General features: G+C 38.4%; 1 protein-coding gene and 1 pseudogene across 4 annotated transcripts in view; both read right to left on the bottom strand.

Annotated features, from left to right (window-relative positions):
• The window catches only part of CDKL5 (cyclin dependent kinase like 5), a 146,355-nt gene that overhangs the window by 62,829 nt on the left and 65,251 nt on the right, over positions 1–18,275 (bottom strand). The gene's annotated exons all lie outside the window — the stretch shown is intronic.
• On the bottom strand, positions 11,903–16,927 carry LOC107514748 (annotated as a pseudogene).

Here is an 18,275-nt window from a genome sequence, read left to right as displayed (position 1 = left end):
CCCACAATGTCTGCAACAGAATGCTACCAGCTGTAGTTATCATGTTAGGCATAATATGCTACTTGTTTTAGTCTTACTTTATTTAAACAACTAGTTAAAAGGTGACACTTTAAACAAACTAAGAATGTGATAAAATACATAAGTAAATCATTAATGATAATTCCATACCTCACCCTGAATTTTGCCTCAAAATTGGAATTATATTACTGTGAAATGCAAAAAGAGGCTCCTGAATTGTACTGTTATCTCCATGAGTGAGCAAGCTATATCGAAGCATTTAGCATCTCCCAGAATAAATTTCCCAGCTGGGGGAAAAAAATAGAAAAGAAATGAATAAATTTTATGAGTAGTAAAAAATAGAAAAATATCTGGAGGGCCTATAGCATTTCTTCCAGTAGTCTCAAGATCTCCATCCCATAAAAATCATGCCTCAACCACTGAACAACTATACTAGACACAGAGACTTGTACTTGTAACCCAAACTCACACCTGCCTCTGTCTAAAGCCCCCGAGTCTTTGGTTTATTCCCAGAATCAACTGGCCCTTCTTAAGATGTTGCAAAGCAACTAGTTGGCATTAGCGATAATAAAAAATTCACTAAATTATTGAAAATGTAGTTACATAACTTGATTTAATTATGCTCTGGAACAGTGAATTCTCTAAACTGATCATACGCAACATAAGTAGCAGGAATCATTGTTTTAAATGTTCTGCTCTGTAATTTTAAATATCCAACATGCATTTATAAAACAGAACAGAAATGAACTTATCGATTTTATTTTACTCTACTGTTCATGGATTAAACCATTCCAAAGGTTACACTCTACAGTTCATTCTTGAATTATTCTCTGAGAAGGCCCTTCCTGGAGAGAAATTCTTTATTTCTGCATCCAAGTAGCAGGGAATACAACTTGAAAACTAAAACATTTTAAAATATTTCAATCCATGTTTTGTATACAAATATCCCAAGTGTCTAAGTGCTTTTACACGATGCCCATAATTTGCCCCAAGATAATACAGTTAAGAGGTAACAGAGCTATGTATGTTGAAATAGTTATATTCTGAAATACACACATGCCCCACTGGAGAATCATCATTATTTCTCCTCTGTTTTTCTCTCAAAAGTACGTGTTAGTACCAACAAAAAATTTCAATTAGTTTCCTAAATAACATCTGTTATAATAGTTATACACCAAAAAGTATGTGCAAATATTTAATGTTCCTATCTTTATTCTAACTTTTTTTCCACAGAAAGCTAAAATAACTTAGACAAATTATTTATTTTTACATGATGAGCAAAATTACAAAATGGGAGTAAGTTCAAACACAGATATTTCATGGCATGTAGATACAATGGAGCTAGTACATGTTTGCTACATACCAACCATAGAATTACAAAACATTATCCAGAATATGCAGTAATAAAAACTAAATTATTTTCTAAGAAATCTCTTAGAGATCTTTACTTGACTTGTATTGCTTATTACTTGTAAACTATCATAGTCTGTCAAAACTAAAAGTTAGATTAACTACTAAATCTAAGTACTTCAGATAAATTCAGAAAGGAAACAATCTATTGCAAAGGAGGAGAGTATTTCAGTCACTCAGCTTAAAACTGTTCATTGGTTCCCCTGCTTTATGTGACGTGGTGAGACATCCTGGGTTTGACATGAGTAAATGAAGTGTCTCATATACACAGATGCTTGTACCCTGTTGTCTAATAATGACAGTAAATTAAAATGTATGACAAAAGTTAAAAAGTACAACAAATGTTATATGATATGCCACAGGAGTTCGAAACAGATCGATTGTGTAAATACACATAAAAAATGTACACCCCCCCTTTCAGATTTAAGTTGATAATATGTTGATTTATTTGTATCTCATCTCTCTTGTTGAAATGTAAAATGTCATAAATATGTCTACCTTCATCCCCATTCTTTCCCTCCCCAGAGGTAATGGCATGTACCATTCCCATACACATTTTTATTACTACGAATGACCCATAAGCATTTTACTACTTCTCTGTACATTGAAAATCATGTATACTGGCATGTTATTGCATACATCTTTTTGCAACAGTTTTTTTTTAAGCACGACATTGTATATCTGAGATTTAAACATAAATCTAGTTCAGTGGTTCTCAACTAGGGATGCCTGTGCTCACTGGCCCCACCTCCGCCCCCCAACACCCCCAAAAGGAAGTCTGGCAATGTCTGGAGCCACTTTTGGCTGCCACAAAGGGGTGGAGGGGCTTCTGGTATTTAGTGAGTAGAGGCTAGGGATACTGAACATCCTACAGTGTGCACGGGACAGTGCCCATGACAAAGAATGACCTAGCCCCAAATGTCAAAAGTGCTGATGTTGAGAAACCTTGCTCTGGTTATTAATTTTAACCATTTTGTGGTATTCTGCTGTAAACACTACCCCTTGAAAGGGAGACTGACTACTTGCTGAGATCAGGAAAAGACTTTTGAAAAGACTAATATACTGTGAAAAAAAATTTTTAGTTGAAAATAAAATGATTAAAAGACTAAGTTTTTGAAAATTATTAAAACTATTAATCATGGCATTAAAATGTCTATATTCTGTCATTATCACAAAACAATTATTTTTATAACTTTTGTAACATGGCTCCTTTAAAAATTATATAGTGAAATATACCAAAAGATATAGTAAAAAAATTAATTACTCTTGTTAAAAATTCAGTGCATTTGGCCAAAAACAATTTAGCAGTCAAACAAAGTCTAGACCAACAGCTTGCTAAACTGCTACAAAGGTTTACATTATCACGATACTGTCACAGGAAATAATGGTGTTAACTCTAAACTGTTCATAATTTGTATGCTAAGAGTACTTCAAGAAAACTCTTACATTTTAAAAAGCATTACAAGGAAAACTCATAATGAATTTATGCTCGGCTTCTAAAAAGAGGATAGTCTTATGAAAATATTAATATATTATCAAGACATGAGAGCACGGAGGCAAAAATGGAAGATACGGATTGGAAAGAGGGATCATACAAAGACTCATGTAGAAAACAACTGCCTTCAAGCCAAATCAGTAATAAAATTCCTCCACAACAAAATCTATCTTCTTATTTATCTCCATCGGAGCATCAAATCCCTCTACCTCCCCAGGGCTAAATCTGCTCTCCTCAAATCTCTATTGAGATGTAAAATCAGAGTAAAAGAGACTAAATGCTTAACCATTCCCTCATCTTCTCCCTCAGAACCTGGTCCTGTCTCCTGTCCCAGTATCTCATGACTATCTCATGAACTCTAGGCAGAAATTTAGGATCACTCTTGACATCTCCTTTGTCTGCACCTCCAAAGCCATCCAGTCTATCATGAAGTACTGTTGATTTTTGCCTCCTAAATCTTCTTCGTAGCCTTTATAAAAAGGATACTTTCAAAAACAAAAACAAAAACAAACCATACCTTCACATATTTATAAATCACTTGATAAAGGTCTGATCTACCACTGGACTGCATGCAAGCATGTGGGTAAGAAATAAATGAATCACTGGTCCAAAAGTGTGCTGAGCATGAGAGGAAGATCACTGTACTGCATTACCAATTCAAAACTTATCTCCTGCTGGCCCGGGTCCTCCTTTTTGGATATCATTTACTAATTCCACTACAGCTTAGCAGAAAAAACACCTTTTCCTACCATAATTTTAAAGAGGAAAAAAGACATTCCTTGATATACAAGGAATTTAAAAAACAAAAAACAAAAATAAGAACACTGAAGACAAATATACACATTTAAGTTTTTTTAAGGACAGTGTATCACTAGGAGGCACATTAAGATAGATCTGTTTTCTTCTTTCTTTAGAAAGTTTCAAAAAATGAAGATAATGAAAGAAATATAAGAGCCTTCAAAACTTCATCTGGCCCTCTCCAAACATCTTTTAGTAGTCAGGAATTTGAACAAGCTCTTAAAAATTCAGAAGGAATTGAAACTGTCTTAATTAAATAAATATTTCTTTTGCTACTTGGCTATTCTGGCCTCCTGCATACCTTAAAAATATACTGCAAAACCAACGTTGCTTTCTTTCTGTTAAAATTTTATTCCACAACATTACTATAAAATGGTTGCAGTTACCAGGCTGCCAATATTCATCAAGTTACATCAGAAGGCTTACTAAATTAAAAATTATTATATATTATATTCTCCACCTGAAACAATAAGGACTATTCTCCTTCACTGTCACCTCTACTCCATTCTGCAACAAAACTAGTAAGATTTCCTCTAGCCTGGCAAAACGTAATATGGAAACAGAGATGTCACATAACTACTAATATCTAACATTTGTGCTGGGACATTCTTAGTGACAGAAATAGTTACAGACCTGAGAACTGGCTAATAACTTACATTGCTTACTGTGCTGTAAAGTCACATGATCTAAAAATCCTCAGTGCAAACATGCTACAAACATAGTCATTTTGTGTTAGCAGCAGGGCTTTGGGGAAATGAGAGAAAAGGGGTAAAGCTTGGGTTGCTGTGGAACAGAAAGAAGGAACGAGCTTCTAGAAGTGAGACATAAGACCATGAGTTTCGTGGGAAGAGAAAAATCAAAGGGAGAGGCTCTCTTGAAAATGTAAGCTACATTCTTATGGAGGCCACTGGAATTCCCAGCCTTTATTTGAACTATTTTTATTTGTACATTAAAAGGGCACGTACCCAGTAAGACTGTAAGACTTGGAGAAGGCCAGATGGCTGACTTTTGAGTGCCACAAATATAATAATAATAATAAACAAAAAGTTTAGGACCCTTTTCTTGCCCATGCAAACAAACCTATACACCTAGAATGCCTTTGTAAAGACTTCTGATATGGCCCAGTATAATTGTTAGTGGATCAATATCAAGCTGACGGGACACTGGCTGATAATATCAAAGGATGTACCCGTGATGAACGGAGGCAACTAGTTCATACAGAACTGTACACTTAAAATTGGTACTTTTTATTGTATACAAGGTATATTCTTATATGTAAATTATACCTCAAAAGATTATTTAAAATGAATCCTTTAAAAATAATTCACCTCGTAGTTACAGACGAATATAAATTTACTACCCTATATTAATATTATAGATTAGGTAATTAATAAAATGTTCAAAAATTCAAATGTAGTTATCAAGATGAAAAATGAGGCATTCGAAGAACAATTTTCACTTACCCCTCTGGTAGAGCAAATAGCAACTCTTTTCAATAGAAAGAGAAAGACAGGTAAACTTTCAAAACAATTCAGACCCATATTTATAGATAATACAAAATTCGTGTCACACTTGATTTTCACACATCGCACACTTTCAGTCATTAGATACGGATGCTCGCAAACCCCCTGGCTCGGACTATGGACTGTCAGCAAATGAATAGATACTTCTGAAGTTAGTAATAAATATTAGCCATCATGCTTGTGCTGCAGTTGTTGGGCAACTGTGTTATAATTTTATTTCATTTTGCCCTTATTTTGTAACAATGAGTAGATAATGAGAAAATGAAAATTCCACTTCTAGTGATCAAGTAATTGAGACAAAACAGCATTAATTAGGCATGCCAAATGCAGGCAATCTGCAACCTCAATCAGGCAAAATTTAAACACTAGAAATACATCCTCAAAGACTAAACCTAAGGTGTGCCAAGAAAATGTTGCTTTTAAATTTTCTATAACCGATTGATTCTTGCTTTTCAAACTCTGACTTTGACTCTAACTTGTATTCTATAGTAGTTCAATCCTTTCTGGTTTATGGCCTCTTTCAGGTAAATGCTTACTTTTTCCCCTCAGATTTCCTCCCTGCTTTTACCGAGATGGCAGCGGGGTGAGGCATGAAGTTAATATAACTGCAGTGAGGGAAGGGCTCTCAGATAAACACGCACAGGCTCTTGTGCTGTCCTCTTGGGCTCTTTGGTCTTTTAAGACAAGGTTCCTTACAGGCCAGGGCCGGGGACACTGGTCTGATGCTGTTATTGGACCCCATGGGGGTTGTGGACTCAGGTATGCAATCTTGGCTTAAAGCCCAGGGGTTTGGCCTGGTTGCTAGGCTCCTTCTCAGCTTTAGTTGGTGCTGAAGACAGGCTCCACTCAAGACAAATAGGCTCTGCAGTCTCATTTACACCTGCGACCTGACCACCAACTACCATGTTGGTATCAGCCTGCCTTTCAACACAGCATCCGACTGATAGGTTCACCCAGGCGTGTGGTACCTTGGGATTCCTTGGAAGCCACTCACAAGCTGAAGGAGGCCCAGGAATCCTCTCTGCACCTAACCACACCCTGCCACATTTCACTCTGACGTCATTCCTCATGTTGTGATGAAGGAACCTTGTAAGGCAGTTTCTTCCGAGTTCCAAAAGGGGAATGGGGCATAAGCTTCCTTCATTTTTCGGTGGCAAGGGAAGGGAGAATATCAAAGACTTGCCTGCCCTGACTCCTCTGCCCACATTCCTTTCATTTCTCCTTTAAGTCTCAAAGGAATTTCCCCTACAAAGAGGCATTCACCTTACTCTGTTACCTGGAACCGTGAGAGAAAAAACATCAGGAGAGGAAAACCAACTTATTGATCAAAAATAAACTGCCAGGTATTCCAGAAATATTATCCTTGTTAAATATATAAAGATTCAGGGATAACGATAGAAGAAAAAAAACAAAGAAAGGCTTAAAATTAAAATAAACTGATGATTAAAATAAAAACACATGGTTCAAATGGAGACAAAAATCTACTGTTCTATTGAACTAATGATGGAGAGACAGCTTACTACAGATTCCTTTGATTGACTGTGCCTAACTTTCTCATGGCCAATTTTTCCAGTAAATTATGCAGATCCTATCGACATCGGCATATTTACATTTTGCAGATACTGGTGGGTAAACAATGTGCAGAAAGCTAATAATAGCAGAGCTACAACAGGCAAGTTGCTCACTGCTTCTTGGGAGTCCTAACAAAAACCAGGACATGAGTACATACTCATACCTTCTGCCTGAAGTTAGAGAAGGTGTAGCTAAAATGGTTTTACAATCACTGCTTAAGAAAGTCTGATTCGTGAGAAATATAACGAGGTTTTAGGACAGAAATATGGTTCAGGAAACTCCAAAGTTCAAAAGCAACAGGAATTATGTCCTCTGTAATACCTTCAGGTTACTAAGGCCTAAGGTCCTCTAGGGCAGGGTTACTACAATAGCGTTAAGATGTGAAACACAGAGAGGTTATAGCAAGAGAAACTTAGAAGCTCACTGTTCAGACAACTGAAGTGGGCTACTTCCAGGGATGCTGTGGTCACGCTTTCAGACAGGTATGTTCACACATAAGCAGACAAAGAAAGAGAATGGTACAAATGAAATCTGAAAACGGTTCCAAGTCACTGTTTTGTTTTGCCATAACCATGTAGAAAATTGAATACATTCAACATAGGGAGCAACAATTTTTCTTTTCTTAAATAACATCTTCAAAGTATCATGTTAATTTAAGAAAAACTCATTACATTTCATATTATACACAATGGGGGAAACTAGAATGTACCAGATTCACTTTCTCCTCCATAGAAAGAGATGAATATCCAACATGAATCAGTTGTCTATAATATTTCTGAAAGAGCTAAGTCTGGTTTATTGCTATAAATCAGCACTTTATCTTATATATGATTGGTATGTAATAGAATGCGTGCTGAAGTAAACTGTACCACACTGTTATATTGGCACAGAAGAAGGACTGTTTACTATCATCAAAGGAATTTGGATCAGTTCATATATGCCACCTTGACAGGTAATGCAAAAAAGAGGAGGAGGAGGAGGAGGAAGAGACAATCTCCATAGCTGCCAGGCCTTTGAAAAAAATCATGGAATATAATAAGTCTCAAGCAGTTCAATGTTTCAAGAGAATTAGCCAAGGAACACCATAACCTAACAAAATTATTGATTGTCTGGTTACTAGAGTCAAGAATATCACTGAACTCGTCTGATCTCGGAAGCTAAGCAGGGTCGGGCCTGGTTAGTACTTGGATGGTAGATCACCTAGGAACACCAGGTGCTGTAGGCGTAAAAAAATATATATCACTGAAACATTCAAGTTAAAAATCCTCTTATAATATTCTCTCAGGCCCTCAGTGAGATCATCAATTTTGCACATAATAGATATTTCAAAACATACTCTGCTGTGAATCACCAAATTGAGGAAAAGAAAAACACATTACATATTATGCAGCCTGACGGCTCTCGAAGGCTTCCAGGATAAAGTTTTGATCCCATGCTTCATCTCCTGACTTTAAGAAAAAGTAACCCTGCTCCTGTCACACCTAATTTTTGGCAGTTTCTTAACTGAATCTTCATACACACTTGCATTTATCGGCTCGCACTCTGCCTCCAACATTCATTCTTTCTTCATTCATTCACTTAATCAACAAACACTTTCCAAGCTCATATGTGGCAGGCACCGTGCTGAAGCACTAGGCTTACGCAGGGAACAAGACAAGGGAGTCTCTGTTCTTACGGCAGTTATATTCTGGATGGAAGAGACATGTAGTAAGTAAACAAATAGCAGACAAGAAGATAATGGTAACTGCTACAGAGAAAGCAGAATGGAGCCAATTCAATAGAGTATTTCTTTGGGTGAGTGAGTACCCATGGAAGTGATATTTTAACTGTTACTTAAATGTCAACCCTGCTACTTCTACTTAATTGTTTTTTTTCCTCTTTCAAAACCTTCCTTTGGGAAGCACTGCAGGATCTTCCAACCTGCTTTGCGTGCTCCTCTTCTGTGGTCCCTTGTACCCCATCCACACCTCCAACTAGACTCTCACCACATATGCACTGGAATCTGCGATGTACCATTCCACCTCACTTCCCACCTCAGACCATAATTTGATCTGTGAGTACAGGCGCTTCATGTACCTCTGTGCCCCCAAAGATCTAGCAGAAAGGCTCTCCAAGAGGGTAGGCTGCTCTAAATACCTCTTAAGGATCTTATAGGGACTGAGAAGAAACAAGGCAAAGGACACACAGGGCATAGAAATGAGCTAAGTAAATTTTATTATAACTAAAAACATCACAGAAAATAAAGATAATTATCTTGTTAAATGAATGAACTGGTTTTTGACATTTTCGTTTTCTGACCATCTGTGAACTCCTCAAAAGCAGAGACCACACTGCAGTCACTATGCCGTCATAAGGCTTTCCCTTCTAGAATGCGGGCTCTCTACAATCATCAGTCATGCCCTTCTCGCTCTTTACCCTAAACATTCAGGACTCATAGCAGCAGGTGCTTTAACAAATGCCTGCTTAATGAATTTTAAGTTTTAAAGCTCACTCCTATGTTTTCCCTTGAGCTAGAACTAACAGTCTTTCTATATCAGCAAAATGTATCTAAGTGGCATGGATGATAATCAATATGAATTTGAAAAATATACCTGATTCAGATAAATCATAGAGTTGAGTAAGTGCCTGTGGAAACTTAAGAACCATGGCACAAAAATGAAAATTAATGACTTTAAGAGAAATTATACATTATTCTCTAACATGACAAAATTATACCTTCAACACTGTGTTTTTAAGGAATAAAACAAACTGTTAGATTATACTACCAAGCCTGTAAAATATGTATGTAAATGAAACTTGATTCCACATTTTAAATGAATGGAAAAACTTAAACGTTTTCATTGAAAAACCAAGGTAAAGAGCAGCATAAATCTTTTCTGAACCGAGAAACTTGGCCATATCGTAACTGTATTACAATAAGGCCTTAAAGTGGAATTTAAATCTAATGGTATGGATAATATTCAGATAATGATTTATGAATCACATCCTTCTAGTTATACTACTTGAACTTGAATAAAAGGCACCTAAAGCAATAGAAAATATCACAAATGTGCAAAGAAATGTGACAAATAGATCTAACAAAAATAATCTGGTTAAATTTTCTCTTGAGCCATCAACAACTGAACAAAAAGGCAAGAATTTTCTAACAAAATCATTATACTTCTGAAAAACAAATTTAAAAATCTGATTATTAAAGGAGTATACTCCAAACACTTTAAAATATCAGATATGTACTGGTAAAGTTCTTTTTCATACTCCTGTTATCAAATCTATGTGATTTCATAAGAAACAAAATGTGTTTCTAATTAGAAACATTCTGTAATTACATTTAGTTTTGTGGTACCTTTTCGAAGGCCAGAAACACTTCTTTCAGACACAATCGTGATTTCAAACAAATAGCAAAGCAAAACGAAACTCAAGGGCTGTCACACATTCAGAAGAAGGGTAAGAATGGCAGATCGAGAGCCAAACTGCCTGAATTTGAATCCTGGCTCCACCGCCTGCCTACTAGTTAAGTGCCCTCAGGTACGTTACTTAACTTCTCGGGTGCTTCAATTTTTGTTTTTTGAAAATTGGGTCTAGTAATAGCACTTATCCCCGAGGTTGCTATTAGGATTGAATGAGAAGATACAAGTGAAAAGTTCCGAAGAGCATGTGAGCTAAATGTCATCATTGCCCTCATTCGTACCACCGGGAAGTTCAACATAATCTGCTTCGGGGTGTTCCCGAATCATCAAACAAGTTTCCCAAGGAACTCAGGGAGCATGGGGTTTGTCCCTGAGGGGCTTCTCCCACCCCTGGGGAGAACTAACAGTGCTTACTAGTATAAAGTCCAGACTCACAGAGGGAGTAGACTTGAACTTCCCGTCCAATAGGTTGTCAACAAGAGCTGATGGTTCTCCAGAACTGGGCAGGTCCTGAGGCCGCGGCTGCTGCATGAGGCAGAGGGGTGTCCTACAGACTGCTCACTAAGCTCCACAGCCTACAGGGCTGGAGCTAGGGAAACAGTGCCCAGAGTCGGCAGCTCCTGGCAAAAGGCTTCATGGTAACCCTAACGAGTCATGGTAACTATGGTAACAACAAAGGCACCAAGGGCTAGGCCTCTGGCCTTATTGGCCTGTCTGCTTCTCTGCCTGGTACCTCACAAACCAAAGGAGTCTTTGGTCTGTCAACAGGCGGCAAAGGGCTCCAGGAGCCAGGGGGATATGGAGCTAGAGTTCCTTTTATTTCTAAAATTAAAAAATTGTGTTTTCTACCTGAGCATCATGCACAAATTAAAATCGATTCCCTAGTTCTGTGAACTTTACAAAACTGTGAGGTCTCTGAACGTGAGGACTGTCTCAGTCCTATCTACAGTTCCAAGGCTCAACCACAGTACCTGATACATAGCGCATTTAAAGAATGAACTGATGTTGTCGTCGTATAAACGGCTGTTTACAAAATTTTCACAGACACGTGGAGACTTCAAGTTTTGATAAAGATGAAGTAGCCCCAGTCCTCCCAGATCCTTCCTCTTAATGCTAAAAAGCCCTGTAAAGAACACATGAGGAAGCGCAGGCAGGCAGAGTGGACAGGAGGACAGCTGCCCTGGGACTCCAGGACTTGAGCAGCACCACAGCAGTGAGGTCCCTGGGTTTCCTCGCTGTCTCCCATGTATTCCCAATAGGAAGCTACTGAAGCCTCTACCCCGGAAGCAACAAGAGGTAATACTAAAAAGGGCCAAGAAAGCCTGTTCGCACAGCTGAAAGGCCAGGAAAAGGATGGGCGAACAACAGGAAATCTTTTAGGCAACCCCACCCCAGGCAAACATCCATGGAAGGGCCACACTACCACGGCACTGAGGTTTCAGGAAGCTAAGTGGGTAGACACGCTTACGCGCGCACACACACACCCCTCCCTCCCTCCCTCCAAGAGCAGGCACTCCTCTGCTTGGTACTGTCCGTCAGTGGGGCCGAGCAGGGAGTTAATCTTCCACCCGCTGCCCAGCAGAAGCAGGCAGTGTGCCCATTCCCAGCTTGTGGTATTGACGGGTCCAGTTAGGAGCCGATCTTCCACCCCCGCCCCCCCACCCCGCACAGAAGCAGGTCACAGTGCTTCGGCCCCTCTGCCAGGGTTGTGTCTACAGGATCGAGCGGAGGCAACATGGCAGTGTGAATCTGTGGCTCACTTTTGCTGGAAAGGTGTTAGCAGGGTCAAGTGAGAAGCTGAACATCCACGCCGCCTGTCTGCAAGGAGGCAGTGAGAGCGAGAGCAACACTTGTGTGGAGGCGCTGTCACCAGGACCGAGCGGGAGGCTGAACACACACACACACGCACACACGCACGCCCAGCCCTCACGCTATCCCTCAACAGAGAGGCTGCCTGCTAAACACAAGAGTAAAAAGGCTCCAGACTCTCCTAATATCCAAAATGACTAGGATACGATCAAAAAAATCACCCATCATACCAAGGACCATGAAAGTCCACAACTTGAATGAGAAAAGAAAGAGACATCAACACCAAGACGAATTAGATGTTGCAATTATCTGACAAGGATTTTAAAACAATCCTAATAAAACTACTTCATCAAGCAACCCAGAAACACCCATCGGCAGAGAAAAAAAACAGCCCTAATAAAAGACTGGTCTCTTGAGCTAAAAGATCAGGAAAAGGAGTAATGTAGCAAGATGGAAACTTGACAGTAGCCATTCAACTCCAGCCAAATGAAATAGTGGAAACTGTGGCTCCACTCGCACTAGCAAAGGCTAAGTGGGGAGCATCTCTAACCCTCTGCCAGGTAATGTCAGTGGAGGGCACTGGGGAGTAATAACCAGGCACTCATGCTCCTCGTAGCCAGGGTGGTCAGTGGAAGCCCCTAGGGGAGCCGAACCCCCTACCCACACCAGTAACAAAGAACCACTCCCCAGGGTCAATGAATTTGGAGTGAGAAAATTGAACTGCCAACCTCATCTGGCACCGCCCTCCAGTGTCAAAGGGGCCAGAAAAAAACAAAAGATTAAATAAGACCCAAAGTCTAATGAAATAATATCCAAAATGTCTGGGTTTCAATAGAAAATCACTTATACTGAGAACCAGGAAAATCTCAACAAAGACATGTTCAAATTATCTGACAAGGGTTTCAAAACAGCTGTCATACAAAGAGGAAGTCTCACAGGAAATTTTAATTTCATAGAATGTAACAAAAATACATTATACTACAATATGTGGGATGCGGCTAAAGCAGTACTGAGAGGCATTTATAGCACTAGATGCATATATTAGAAAAGAAGGAAGGTCTCGGATCAATTATCTAAATTCTTACCTCAATACTATAAAAAGAAATCAACTCAAAGGGGAATAATAAACATAAAAGCCGAAATAAATGAAATTTCAAAGAGAAAAATCGATGAAGCAAAACTGGTTCTATAAAAAGATTAATAGAATTGATAAACTGCTAGCAAGACTGAAAAATAAAAAGAGAAGACAGAAATCATCAATACCAAGAACGAAACAAGAGATCCCTACAATCCTATGACCATTAAAAGAATAAGGCAATACTATAAACTTTACATTCACAAATCTGACAACTTAGAATAGGTGAATTCCTTGAAAACTGCAAACTACCCAAACTTAACCAAGATGAAATAAATAATTTAAATAGTTATATAATTATTAAATTGAATTTGCAGTTTAAGTTTCCAATCAAAGAGAAATCTTCGTGTTTGGATGGGTTTACTGGAGAATTCTACCAAACACTTAAAGAAGAATTAATACCAATTTTATACAATCTCTTCCAGAAATTAGAAGAAAAGGAAATAAATACCTCCTCACTTATGAGGCCACTAATACGCTGATATCAAAACCTGACAAAGGCAGCACAAAAAACAGTATGGACTGATATCGCTCAGAAACTCAGGCACGAAAATTATCAACAAAATATTAGCAAATAAAATCCAATGATGTATAAAAAGAACTATACCCCATGACATGGCTGGATTTATTCCAGATAAGCAAGGCTGATTCAGCATCTGAAAACTGTTATCAACAAGGTAAAGAAAATCACATGATCATATCAATTGATGCGGTAAAAGAATTTGACAAACTTCACTATCCATTTGATTAAAAAAAAAAACAAAAACAAAACCTCTCTAGGAATAGAAGATAATTTCCTCAACTAGCATGTGAATACAATTATCAAGATAAGAATTTTTTAAAAGTAAAGCAAGCAATACTCAAACCTCTTTCAACCTATCCTGCATTCCAAATAAAATGAATGTGAAATCGCAAGTGAGGGTAGTAGTATTCAATGATTCCTAAGTTTCAGAAATTTTGCAGTGCCCCCCCAAATACCTCCCATTAGTCAAATTGTGATTATTCCTCATAAAATGGCTTGTGATAAGAAGGAAATCTGAAAGATTCTTCATTAAATGAAGAGACTAGGTTTCCCAAATGAGACTGTTTAAACTATCAGAGCAAGATGCTGTGGACTGGCAGGTTATGGTTTAAGTTCTCCCCGTCTTCTTCCCCTGCTGCCCCTGTGGGGTTGGAGAAAGCTTCTGATAAAGAGTAGATCAGTTAAAAGAAAAAAAAGAACCTACGCTTTTTGCATATCTGAAAGTAGTGGGCTTATTTGTGATCCTGCTAAATATAATTAAAAATGCTAATACTAAAACCTTTTGCAACACAGTCACAATTCCATTTCTATGAACTCGATTCCAGTGTATTTTGCTTAAACTAAGACATACCAATGAAGAAGAGTTCAGAAGACTAGGAAAGATCAGTGCAGCCAGCTCTCAGAGGAGGCAGACATGCGGGTTGCTCTCTTAGACTTCAATGAATAAAGAACACTCTTCGGAACATATGATGGACTAGGTCTACACTGCATGCAATAAAGCTGAACATGACAATCGCTTAATGTGAAATGTTAAATTAGTATTTCTCATTGTGCAAAACTGCTTATGTAGCTAGCTCTCGTGCAATAACAAGTATTAAGCTCAGGATTTTCACCAATCATCTGTGAAGAGCTTTAAAAAAGGCATTTGAAGAAATGGTTAGATTTCTTTTGTATATATTTCAAACAAATTAGTTACATGAGTACTCAAACCTCTTTTAACCTACCCTGCATTCCAAATAAAATCTTATTACAAACACCGAAAATGTTGGTCACCCCAAGAGACTGCCAAATTCAGAACAGAATGAACAAGTTCCGAAATACTTTTTAAGTAGGATAAAGCCAAAAACTATCAGTTACTGCAAAATTCATGTAGGAACACTTAATAGTCTAGCTCTAAACATTTCTTTTAAGTTTCTCATGTTGAGTGCTGTTTATTGTACTAAAATTCTATCATTTCAAAATGATCACATTTTAAAAAAAGGAAATCATTTGTGACATCCTTCTACAAAACAGAAAAAAATCATAATGAACAGAGCCAGTACCCATAAAAGGAAATATGGGGAGGGGAGTTAGGGGGGAAAAAAAGTACTTTACTTTCACAGTAGGAATTATGTAATGTAAACATCATTTGGGCCCACTCCACAAATTCCATGAGAAAGGTTCAGATTTGAACACTGTGTACGCATTATTTTAAAATCTATGTTCAAGTTTATACTGCATCTGCTCATACCAACACACGGCAAATATCTGTCACTTTCACATACATTGAACCATTCTAGGGGGGTATGGGAGAGAAAAAGGCCTTACTTACATATCGCCTGGTGCAAGTTTTATTTAGAATGTAAGTTCTTTAAATACTAACATGTACCGCTCTTAATCTCTCTCTCCCTGCCTGTCTATCCCAGGTACCCCAAAAGAACCCTGGTAGCCTAATGGCTTCTAAGTTTCACAACTTAGTTTGTTGAATACTGCCTCTACTGGAACAAAAGTATATTTTCTACTGCACCTTTCTTTAACAATTGAGCATGAGTCTACACCTCTAGGTCATTGCACTGTTGCTGGCATGACTGCTGGCTCTGCAGAATGGTTGCTGGTCTATAAGGGCTAATGCCCAGTAGCTAGGGTTTTGGGGTTTTTTTTTTTTAGAATTTTACTTATCATAAGGGAAATCAAAAAGCTGTGCATCTGACTTAGAAATGATGCTTCCTGCCTGCCTCATTCAGTCTTGCTATGCACTGTAATTAGCACTGTTTTGTTTGCTTCCTTATTTGTTGTAACTGCAGCAGGAAATACTGTTTCTGTCCCCAGGAACCAGCTTGTCCCTCGGAGGGGACATGGTAGAGAGAGGAAGAGTTGATGAGGAGCCATTGGAGGAGCTCGGCTGATCAGATGTATCATGGTAAGACTCACTCTCCAGATCTTTCGCATGGTCCTTAACGCCCTTGAATAAGACAGAGAATAGCTCAATGATGTTCAAGGCAAGAGATGCCAAGGACACCACCAGCATGAAAAGATGTTTTTCTCTGTGGGGCGAGAGAGGAAGCAGTCTACCAGATGCGGCGGGGGTCTTATTTGCAAGTGTAAACTGCATTCAGGCTGAACCCATACATGTACCACTGGATCAGCAGGCAGGTCACTTTGAACACAGACTTGAAGATACTAACGGTATAGATGTGCAGGAGGTCCCATCTTGTTTTCACCTTGCCATGTTTTTCAATGCCCTACTTGAACTTGACTTCCATTTCCATTTCTTGCAAGTGGATCTCTACCCTAACACCTTCAGTTTGGGCAACTTTCAGTTCCTCTTCTTCCTTTCGCATCACATTGAACACATTCGCTAGGTACAAGAGTATGGAAACAGATACAGATATGATCTATAAGATCCAGAAGCGCATGAGAGACTGAGAAGGACTTATCATAGCAGACATGTTCACAACCAGGCTGTCAAGTGGCAAAATGCTCATCATCCTAGGCTGACTCGACCTCTATCCCCAATAGCAGGACTCAGAAAATGAAAAGGACTGGGAGCCACACCTTCCCTCCAGTGGTGGAGTAAGCTTGAACCCTGTCAGGGAGTTGGCCTAAGTAAGGGGTCCCCAAACCCCCAGACCAGAGAGTGGTATCAGTCCATGGCCTGTTCGAAACTGGGCTGCACAGCAGGAGGTGACATAAAGTAAAAGAAGATGTCAAGAAATCATGGGACTGGTCCTGAGGGTCCCTGAAGAGGGGGGCAGGCAATCAGTACTGGCACCGTGCTCCTGGACGCTGTGGCAAATGAAGGGGAATTTTGCAAGGGTAGCTGCCATCGTACTTAGCAGGAAGTAGCGAGATCAGGATAAAAAAAGAAGAGCTGCTGCTCCCTCTTTAGCTGGCAACTGGAAGTCAGGTCCCTGCCAACAGGGGCCTCCAGTTAAATAGGTATATACTGAATGTGGACCATTATCTTGTTAAAATTGTTAGCACACAGAAGCTTTTCTGTTAAGGCTAAAATATTGACACACTGTCCATTCTGGTGTGTTTCTTCTAGGATGTCATTATATTTAGAGGTAGGTTTGTTTGTTTTTAATTTCAGGAGGAGCAACACTGATATGATCCACCTCTGTTGAGGGTGGGTAGAACCTAACACAACACATAACTGCGCCACTATTGAAGACCTCCTCTTCTTTCTCTGTTTCCTTTGGAAGCCCCATTTCTTTATAAGAAATGTCTCTAAGCAAAAGCCTAGGGAAAGGTTTCTGCCTCAAATTCAGATCATACTAGACAGATGGATCTTACCTTAAAATGAACCACGGCTACTTTGTTATTTCATGGCAAAAAATGATTATTTCGACCAAATCCTTTCAATATAGTGACTCTATTTTTAAAACAAATTTTATTTAGTATATTAACATTCATAGTATTTAATATTTTAATTCTCCCTCTTCAAAAAAATCTTTAATTCCCAAAGATATTCATTTTAAACAATTAGGAAAATTAAGAAAGAAAAATACTTAAAATAAAAATGTGAGTTTGCCAATTAATAAGCAATTTTAAATGCCAAGCGACTAATTTGTTTTTTGGTTTAATGGCTGTTCTTCACAGTGGATTCAGTGAGAAAGAGAAAACTTAAAATAAAACATAAAAGGGGGCGAGGTTAGTGCATTTTACGGTACCACCATCTCCCAAGGTTGGTTACAACTGTTCTCCAAGGATAAGAACTGAAGTCTTCCCAAATGCCATTTTTTAGCAAGAAATCAAATTTTAAGAGTTTAAAGTACAGTTTCTCAGTTGCTTTAGTAACACAGTCGAGCCAAATTGTCCTCTATCACATAGTATTCTTAAAGTAATACTATTTGGCTAAAGTCACCAAGATCTATAGTTTATAATTACTACTTTCTCCAAGGTTAATTGAAAATAAACCATTTGGCAGCATAAGACTTAGGCATTCAGTCTCACTAGTTTTGCAAACTTAAATAGCGCTTAGTCTCCAGGGATTTCAAAGTACCTTAGAAAACTGAGTTACTTCAAAAATAAGTGGGATAGAATAATTGAAGATTAAAGAAAATAATCTTCAAAACTTCTATAACAGTATCTGATAAAGCAAAAA

This window comes from Rousettus aegyptiacus, unplaced genomic scaffold (assembly GCF_014176215.1).
Source record: "Rousettus aegyptiacus isolate mRouAeg1 unplaced genomic scaffold, mRouAeg1.p scaffold_m13_p_9, whole genome shotgun sequence".
NCBI lineage: Eukaryota > Metazoa > Chordata > Mammalia > Chiroptera > Pteropodidae > Rousettus > Rousettus aegyptiacus.
The sequence above is the reverse complement of the archived record's forward strand: the minus strand, read 5'-3'. Positions and strand labels throughout refer to the sequence as shown.